This window comes from Psammomys obesus, unplaced genomic scaffold, assembly GCF_907164565.1.
Source record: "Psammomys obesus unplaced genomic scaffold, mPsaObe1.curated_primary_1811, whole genome shotgun sequence".
Classification (NCBI taxonomy): Eukaryota; Metazoa; Chordata; class Mammalia; order Rodentia; family Muridae; genus Psammomys; species Psammomys obesus.
In genome coordinates this window covers 8050371-8059333 of record NW_026596256.1, presented here as the reverse complement: position 1 = coordinate 8059333, position 8963 = coordinate 8050371, and positions in this window count along the sequence as shown.

Here is an 8963-nt window from a genome sequence, read left to right as displayed (position 1 = left end):
GAAAACAGGCAGAATTACAAGAGTTGACATAGAGGTTAGGGAAAGGACACTCCACACAGGGAACTAGCATGTGATTAAAAGATAAGATCAAAAGATGCAGTATGAATCTGGCTCGAGGACACACAGTTCTTATGTAATATGAGACTCTTCTATAAAAATCCATGGGGATGATTAAGGATTTGTATTACTCTTAATACCAGAGAATAGGATGTAGAAGAAAAGTATTATGAATCCCAAAATTAGAAAAAGGGAAAATCATAACTACTGCTTTCCTATCAGCTGGCATGCTTGGACTCATGAATGACCCTTTAACAGAAAAAGACTTATTTTCACGACTAAGTCAATGGCACTGGGCTATGTTCACCTAAAGCTCACTCTCCTGACTCAGTGGACAGGAAGCCATTCATGCCATCTTCACTTTTTAGGCATAAGGTGATTGTGCATTTCAAATGCTGATTTCTGTACCCTTCCATATCTGGTTGCAATCATTTTTCAGAGACTCTCCTGTCTCAATGTTGTGTAAACACTGCTCCCTAATTGTCCCCTGATATGTCAATAAAGAGACTTGGTAGCCAGAGTCTGAGCAGGGGAGAGAATAGGGCTGGGTTTCTTGCCGTTGGGGGGGAGGCAGTTAGAGGAGGAGGTAGGGGATGAGACACGGGAGAAGATCTGGATACATCAGGAAGCCACTCGGTAGTTAAACTGGGCCACTCTAGGCCATGGTTCATCACCAAATCATATTTTGTTCTCCTCATTGATCACATGTTCTCTCCAGCCACTTCTTTCTAGCTGTAAGTCTGTATTCTTGAACGATGAAAAGATCCTTCTATTCAGAGTGGATGAATAATTCCTGGAATGTTTACTCATGTTGTTTGAGATCCTGATCAACTTCTAGGGCTATTTTTATAGCCAAGACTGCCTTAAGATAAATGAGTCCTCTTTGGGTTTTTGATCATTAAGTGCTTTGGGATGAGGTATAAAGAAATTCACTTCATTTATTCAGACATTGAGGAGTTCCTACAGTGGTAGCCTGCCTTCAGCTTGGTCCCTGATGATCTATGTAGTTTTGCTGTTTCTGCCCTGTATAGCATGGTACTAAGAGAACATGGCAAACATAACTGTATGTCACTTTGTAGATACAACTGACACTGTGACTTCTACTTTGCTCTCTCTGAGATCTTTTTTTTTTTTTTCTGAAGAAAGCCAGCTGCCATGTCCATTTCACGAGGAGACTCAGAAACCTAGAGAGAGGCTCATTTTGAAAGCAGAGCCAAGTTCTGCTAACAGCTGGAGAGGAAGGGAAGCTTTTGGTCTGCAGTTATGTGTCCTAGATGCCCCAGAAGTCAAAGTAAAAGCCCCAAACATGCCTTTGGATGACTGTGGCTGTGGCTCCTCCCATCCCTGACCTTTGGCAGTGCTGAGGCTTAACTCTAGGTTTTTATGCATGAGAGACAAGTGTCCTACTGCTTAGCTACAGCACTTAGTACAGTTTGATTTGAGCTTTAAAAAAGAACTTGAGTCACAATTAAGCTAAGCTACTCCCTCATTCTGGACACTCAAAAATGGTGTGTAAAAATAAAAGGTATATTGTTTCAGGCTACTAATATCTAGGTATTTTATGTTCTAGAAATTAGGGATAAACCTGTCATTGGTTAGTTCTTGTGTCAGGAACTGGGAATTAGGTTTTCTTCCCTATAAACTAACAATACTAAGGACATAAACAAAGACATAAACATATGGACACCCCAAATAGAGATGTGCCAACACCTAATTATAACACATTACAACAAATGCTGTGTAGGAAATCCCTATTCCAGGGAGCTGAAGATGTAGCGATGAACACTACTTGGAAGGAATGAAGAGCTGGAAAAAAACTTTATTTAGAGATCAGTGTCCAAGAAAGATCAGTGCATCTCTAAGCAAAAGAACATATTCTAAGACCTAGTGGTAAGAGAATCAGTATGTGATTGAAGATGCATTCATTTCCATTCAGATGTGGTCAGGGATTCATGTAAGGATTTCCTGCTAGGAAAGATTTATTTGGCCTAACAGGCAAAAATACATGGGTAACATTTAGGTATGAGCTCAACAATTAGATATGCATTATAGAGCAGTAAATATTCATTGAAATATTTATTATAGAGCAGTACTATAGAGCAATATTTATTATAGAGCATATTCATTGGAAATATGCATTCTAGAGCAGTAAATATTCATTGGTATAGCTACTGGGGAGAGATGAAGGCCACAAACACAACTACTATAGTTATGTTCAATAGATATACATGTTAGAAACTGTGAGCTTCGGACAGTACCTATCACTTAGTGATATTTTCATTTTTTAAGTTTTCACTTCAAAATAATTTATATGTATCAACAATTGCAAAAGAAAGCATCAGTGGTGAAACAGTGGCCCCACTTAGTCAAGGCCTTATGTTCCAAACAAAGGCCAAAAATTTTTTTGCAAAAGTGATTTGCGAAATTTCTATATCTCCTTCACACAGCCTTCCTCCATGTTGACATTTATGTAAATGCAGTTAACTTTTTAGAATCAGAACATTAATATTTAATTTACTGACCTTACTCAAAGCCACCCATCATTTGATTGATGTGATTTTCCTAGTTAAGGGTCTCGCCCTGGTTTTAGTTGTCACATGTCTTTAGTTTTCTTTTATTCACGCTGTTGTATATAATGTTGGCCAAATTGGGCTCAGTTTATCTGCTATTTCACGATTACATTTAAATTCTGTGGTTTTTGTAAGAATAACACTGAAATTATGTCATTCTGAAAGCTGCACAATGTTGATGTCTCATTCTTGATGTTAATTTTGATCACAGCTATTTCTTGCTAAGTGTTTCTACAGCAAATTAATGATCCCCCCTGTAATCAATAAGGGTCATGTTTGAAGACAGTTACAACGAGGAGCATTTGCTTTTTTCAATTAAACTTTTCCTCAATAATTTAAAAATGGATTTTTACAATGATGGCATTAAAATCATCTAACTGATACCTGAAATAATTATTTTGGTATTTGCCAACTGGTAAAAAAGGTTTGAATTATGTTTTCTGATGATTTTAAAACATGTTTCCTGCTGGGCTCGGTATGGGAGCACATGCCCTGATCTCAGCACTCAGGAGGCAGAGGTAGGAGGATCTCTGTGAGTTTGAGGCCAGTCTGGGTTATACAGAGTTCCAGAACAGCCAGGACTACATAGAAAACCTTGTCTCAAACAAAACAAAACAAAACAAAACAAAACAAAACAAAACAAAACACACCCAAAATGCCAACCAACCAACGAACCAAAATGAAAAACAAAATCCAAATAGAAATCAAAAACAAAACCAACTAAACAAACAAAACCTCCAAACCAAAACCCAATACATGTCTTTTTAAAACACATATTGCAGCCTTTAAAAATTGAGTCTAATCCTCCTGTGTCTAAGCTGTTCTTGGTGCCTCATTCATAATGGATGTTACACAGAAGACATAATGTTCAAGGCCAGATCATACGGTGGGGGTGGTGTCTTCCTTTTGACTTGCTCTCTCAGATGACCTACTTTGCAGGAAGTCAGCAGCCATGTCGTGAAGACACTCAGGACAGCTCTCAGGAGGTGTCCATGTGGACAAGAACTAATGTCTCCTGCCGATAGTCAACATTAACTTATAGGCATGTTCATGAGCTGCTTAGGCGTGAATCTTTTGGCCGCAGATAAGGCTTCAGATGACTGCAGCCTGGCAGACACAGCAATGGCAACCCTCCTGAGAGACTCTGAGCCAGAACCACACAGATAAGGCACTCCCGGATTCCTGACCTACACAAGTGGGTGTGTGAGATAATAAATGTTTATTGTTTCAAACCATTACGTTCACCCAAATGATTTGTAATACAAAAAGAGTGAACTCATTCTGACAGGAAGTAAAGAATTGTCAGAAAAAGTTCAAGAGGAAAAAAAAAGGGTACCAAAAAAAAAAACCCCAAAAAACCCCCAAAAACCCAAAAAACCTTCTCCCAACACAAAGGGTCCAAAGAAGGCATATTAAAATGATATAGCCGGATGCAATGACACACAACTGTCATGCCAGCACTTGGGGAGGCAGAGGCAGATCTCTGTGAGTTCGAGACCAGCCTGGTCTACAGAGTGAGTCCAGGATAGCCAAGGCTACACAGAATAACCCTGTCTCAAAAAACCAAAAAAAACCCCAAACCAAACTAAACAAAACAAAAACCAAAAAGCCAACTTAAACCTAGTAACAATCCTCATAAATGGAATATATAAATAAATTATGGAATGTTCAGCCACTAAGTGAAATATATAAAGAAAATCAGCATATTACATCTAAAGGCAATAATGTGTAAGAGTCTGAAACTGAGTGGAACAAATCCAGAGCTCAAAGAAGTAAAGCCAAATCTTTTCTTTTTTTATGCTCAAATGTTCACAACTTATTTTATTGATTTTCTGTGTATTTAGCATAATCTCCTTGACATTTCTTTTTTTCCCTTTTTATTTATTTATTTTTTTAATTTATTACAATTTATTCACTTTGTACCCAGCTGTAGTCCCTTCCTTTGTCCCCTTTCAAACCCATGCTCTTTCCCTATTCTCCTCCCGTACCCCTCCCCAAGTCCACTGATAGGGGAGGTCCTCCTCCTCTTCCATCTGACCCTAGCCTTTCAGGTCTCATCAGGACTGGCTGCATTGTCCTCCACTGTGGCCTGGTAAGGATGCCCCCCATTCAGGGGAGAGGTGATCAAAGAGCCAGCCACTGAGTTCAGGGCAGAGACAGCCCCTGTTCCCCTTAGTAGGACACCCACTTGGAGACTGAGCTGCCATGGGCTACATCTGTGCAGCCAAATCTTTTTTAAAAGAGATTATTAGATAAGTGGTAAATATATAAAGAAAGAAGAGATTTCCTTTTTCCTTTTTTTTTTTTCTTTTTGGTCAGGGTTTCACTCTGCAGCCCTGGGTGCACCAGAACTCATAATCCATTCCTCCCAGACTCTTGAGTGCCACCACATCAGGCTTAGAAAGAAATTTTCTTCAAGGAGGAATGTACAGATTGGGATTGGAAATCTTGCTAAGGCTTATTTTACTTATGATAGAGTTATAACATGTCTGTGTGTATATGGATGCCAATGCAGTATAGTCTGGATGTGTTCTATACACGCTGATTTTATAGCACATCATGAAACTGTATGTTTAGCATCTTAAATACACACCTGGGAATGTAGCTCACCCGGTAGAGTGCTAGCTTACCATTCATGAAGCCCTGGTCTCAATCATGAGCATTGCACCAACCAGACATTATGGTACATACCTATAATCTTACCAGAAGCAGAAGCAAGGGAAACTGAAGTTTAAGGTTATTCTTAACTACACGTAAAGTTAGGGGCTAACCTACGATACATCTTGCCCTGTTTCAAGGAAAAAAGAATAAAGGTTAAAAATGAAACATGCATACAATATAGGATCTTGGGAACTAGGCTAGTTCAAAAGGTGCACAGAAGCTATCAATTAAAACTTTGTTGAAAAATATACTGCAACAGCTTGAGAAATAAGAATGAAAACAGTTCACAGTAGACAATAAACTACAGTTCTAGTGTACATGGGGAAACATCACTGGGTGATGACCAATGATCACTGGTTGCTGAGAACAGTTCCTAACCTGCCCATGTGACTTACAAGCTTTTCCCGTGGGAGCAGAGAACAAATGGGTCCACAAGAAGGTAGGTTTGACAGTGGGAGAATTATGATGAGGTTCAACTTATAAGCACTTATCTGACTTGTCAGTTGCTTATGCTCTACTTCTCTATATCTTTAGAGGCTGAGTAGACTGTTCTTATCCCATTTCCCTTCCTGTCATAATACCCACATCCAAAGCCAAGGCAAGGCTAAAGTCCAGCTTTGTTGATTCCTGGACCAGTCAGTGTGTTTCTATCTATCTAACTGACATTTGTACCTTTACTTTAATCTCTGATTATGAATGAGAGGTTTTTGTGAGCCATTAAAGAAATTTCTGTTCCCAGTGGCTGGTTGAATGAGATAGATGTCTTTTGGGTGAAGTGGGCCTTCTTGCCCATGGAGGGGGATCTTATTATGATATGTCCAGAGAGGAAGGTGTCAGGTAACCTTTAAAATCACCCAGGTGACTCATAAATGACAACATGCCTTCTTCCCACACCCATGCGTCACTGAACGCCACCTTTCATGGGATGGCCACTCACTGAGCTGATATATGTCCATTCATCCCTTCATCCACTCAATAATTAATTATTGGCAGTGAAGTATGTGTCTGGCCCCATACTAGTATAGGTGTCTCAGGACAGTACAGAAACAGGCCTGGGTCTTGTCCTACATGAGGCACACATCAATCAAGTTATACAGATGAATGTAAAATCGTCACAAAGGTAAATGTAAATCTGATTTCACTTGTTATGAAGAGGAGCTGAGAAGCTTGATAATTATGATGACCAAATTTTATGGAGGGGAGTGGAAAGGTAAATATTATATATGGAAAAAAGACAAAAATATTTTAAAAATAGAATTTCACTGTAGCATAAAGGAGTTTAAAAGGTTATTTCTTTTATTTTCTGAGATTATAATATGTAATTTTATTTTTCCCATTTCTCCCTCTAAAGCCTCCTATGTACTCCTCCACTCGCTCATTCATGGCCCTTTTTTCATTAATTGTTGCTATATACTTATTCACACACACACACACACACACACACACACACACACACACACACTCCTAAACATTAATACACTGTGATTAGTCTATAGAATGTTACCTGCATGCATATGTGTAAAGGAATTTTAATTCAGAGCGTGGTTGCTTTAGCAAGAGGTCACATCCAAAGACCTTCTAGCTCTGAGTGATCTAGCTGGAACACAAAAACACCTTTAATCCCAGGAGTCAGAGGCAAGCAGATCTGAGTTCAAGGTTAGCCTAGTATAGAGCAAGTTTCAGGTAAAGAAAAGTTTTGACTGAGGTGTGGTGGTATGTGCTGTTAATCTCAGTGTTTAGGAGACAGAGGCTTGCAGATCTCTGAGTTCTAGTCAGTTCTATTCATGCAGTTCAGTTGAAAGTGAGTTGAGAGGCCATGCAGTGGAATTGAGTTTATGGCAGTTCAGTTCATGGAATTCAGAGGAAGTTTGTACCAGGAGAGTTTTACAGAGAGAGGTTGAAGAGAGAACAAACTAGATACAAGTGAAGACAGAATGAGCCAGAGAAAAAGAAGGAGCCAAAAGATTAGAATGGATCGCTAGTGTTAGTGTGAGGCCAGGCAAAGCAATTCAATGAGAAACTGAGAGAAGCCATATTGAATCAGTCAGCTTGGATAAGATAGTTTAACATATATGTTTCCAGGGTATTGGATAACAAATTGACACCAGTTCCCTGGAGAAGACTACTCTTTCCATTCTCAGCATTCCTTAGTTGCCTGTAGTTCTTTGCTTTGGGCTGAGTCCCTGGGGTCTTTTCCCTGTCCACTTCAGCATGTCTAACGTTGTTGTCCTTGTTGCACTCATGTTAGGCATGTGAAATTTCATGGGTGTGGTATCTGACATTACTAGGAGACACAGTCTCACAAGAAACTCCCTAAACCTCTGGCTCTTACACTCTTTCCACCCCATCTTCTGCATTGTTTCCTGAACCTTAAGTGTGGGAATGTGTTGAGAATCTCTTAGACAACCCTGACCAATAACTCAAAAGAAGACTTCTCATGCCTTATATTAGGGTTGTTGTTAGATTATCCTGGCTCTTAAGAGAAGCACTGTCAGCCCTGATGGGAAATTTTCATTTAAACACATACACACACACACGTATGTGTGTGTGTTTGTACAAAGACTTATGTATATTATATTTTAAGGTAATGGTTAATAGTATGATCCCTTATGACTCTTTCAGGAATCCTTACTGTTATCCTACCCTCCTCCTTCCTTTAGGTTTATCTCTCGTGGTCCCTGATTTCCATGCCCCCATTTCTCCCCAATTCTACCAATCAGCTCACTCATATCCTGCTATTGCCCTCTCTATTGCTTGCTCACTCCTCCCCCTTGGCAATGGTGCTGTTTTCATTTCCTGGTTTCTGCAGTTACTCCAGGGTATGTACTCACCTCTGATGATTTGGAGTTACAAATCATCAGGAGAGAACATGTGATGTTTGTGTTTCTGCGTCACTCAGTATGATCTTTTCTTGTTCTAGCCATTTACTTGCAAAGTTCATGATTTCAATTTTCTTTATAGCTGAATAGCATTCCATAGTGTATATGCGCCACATTTTTATTATCCATTCATCCGTTGAAGTTCATTGAGGCCACTTTCATTTCCTAGCTATTATGAATACAGCAGTAATTAACACGACTGAGCATGGACCTGTAGAGTAAGATCTCTCTTCCAGTCCTCTCCCCTCTCCTTAACACACCTGGACTTTTTTAAACAGCTGAGTAATACTCCATTATGCAAATTTACCACATTTTCTTTATCCATTCTTTGGTTGAAGGACTCCTACGTTGTTTCCAGTTTCTAGCTATTACCAAGAAGGCTACTATGAACATAGTTGAGCAAGTGACCTTGTGGTGCAATGGAGTGTCCTTTGTGTATATGCCCAGGAGTGGTCTAGCTGAGTCTTGATGTAGAACTACTCCAGTTTTCTAAGAAACCACCAAATTGATTTCTAACATGGTTGTACAAATTTGTACTCCCACCAGCAATGGAGGAGTGTTCCCCTTGCTCTACATCCTTACCAGCATGTGCTGTCATTTGAGTTTTTGATGTTAGCTATTTTGATGGATGTGAGATGGAATCTCAGAGTCGTTTTGATTTGCACTTCCCTGATGACTAAGGACGGTGAACATTTCTTTAATGTTGGCCATTAGAGATTCCTCTGTTGAGAATTTTCTGTTTAACTCTGTACCCCATTTTTAAATTGAGTTGTTTGGCTTATTGGTGTCTAATTTC